Here is a 1,664-nt window from a genome sequence, read left to right as displayed (position 1 = left end):
TTTAATGCAATTTATTTACGAAAAAAAAAAAGATTTCGATTTTAACTGCTCAAATTTATCAAAATCGAAGTTAATTATTTTTATATTTAAATATTTCTTCTTGTTTTTTAAAAATACCAGAAATATGAGAAAAAGGCAATTCTTTAATTTCGTTTTTTTTTTTTTTTTTTTAATAAAAAACTGAAATAATTATATACAACTAATACTAGTTTCTTTTTGTTCTATAATTAGTTCGTTTTCTTTTCCTTTTTTTTTTCAATTCTTAAAATTATACTAATCAATCAAAATACCATAAATATTAGCTTCGCTGATAATTAACACTAAATTTTGCTTTCCCTATAATTTGTTTATCTTTTCTTTTTTTTAAATTTTCAAAATTATACCAATTTATTGAAATATCTTAATGTCAATAAATGGTTTACATATTTAATGGAACCTCCAATGTGACATCAACATGGTAAAATGCATTCTCAGTATGCTGCAAGTAATACTGCAAATATAATAGGCAATTACCAATATAGTTTACAATCAAATCAATAATGAATTTTTTTTTTTTAGATGAAATATAACGTAGAAGTAAAATGAAAGAGATAAAATGAATTGGTAATTTGACATCGTAATTAGAGTGCCATATTTTGGATAGTTTCCAACGTTATGCATTTTCAATTATTTCTAAAAGAAAAAAAAAAGAAAAAAGGAAACTTGTTCTCTCAACTTTTCCCTTTCTTTTTTTCTTCCTCCTTTTCCTTTCATCAAAAGAAATAATTAAAAAAAAAGATAAGTTCTTTTCAAATTCTCAACAAATGTTATACGTCGTCCAGAAAGTCTCAATTTACATTTTTATTTGTCAAAGAAGAGATGACAATTTCGAACGGTTTCAATTTTCTTCTTTTTTCTTTCTTTTTTTTGTTAATATTGTTGTTTGTTTTGTTTGGTTTATTTTAAATTTCAAAACTACTTTACCAATTCATTTCAAATTACATCTTTTAAAATTATCGTTTTTTTTTTTTCAAAATCGTCTTTTTTGTTTTTGCTTTTCTTTTAAAGTTTATTTCAAAATTGGAAATTATTCGGTTAATTCATTTAAATTTATTATTTTTTTTTTTTTTTTTATTGAGAAAGAAACACACACAAGGTAAGGTAATGTTAGTAAAAATATTTGTCGCTATATTATTGTGACCATGGGATTCAAATAGTGGACAATTTAAATGCAAAACAAACAATCAATGAATTGATAAATAAAAGTTAGAGGAAATGTCACTAAAGAATAGAATAAGTTAGGACATATCGACAGGTTGTTGTTGTTGTTATTATTATTGCGACAAGAAAGGTTGGTGTCCAGGCTACTCAAATGATGATTGAGAATGACAATTAGCGTATGTCAACCATCCGTATATTTTATGCATATATGTTATTGTTGTTTGTGAACAGGTCGCCGTCGATTGTCGGCCGATGATGGCAAATAGCGTAATTTGATGAGCGGCTATTGGTTGTTGAACCAATGACCGATGGATGATGAACAAAGGAGAAAGGAAGAATTGGACATAACAAGGACAGAACTGAGGTTAAAGGGGGGTATGAGATAGATAGGAAAATGAGGACCTTGAAATATTCTTAAACAAAAGGATTAGTATATGGTTATCTTTTAGCAATTTCAAACATTT

This window comes from Loa loa (genome assembly GCF_000183805.2).
Source record: "Loa loa unplaced genomic scaffold supercont3.492, whole genome shotgun sequence".
Classification (NCBI taxonomy): domain Eukaryota; kingdom Metazoa; phylum Nematoda; class Chromadorea; order Rhabditida; family Onchocercidae; genus Loa; species Loa loa.
The sequence above is the reverse complement of the archived record's forward strand: the minus strand, read 5'-3'. Positions refer to the sequence as shown.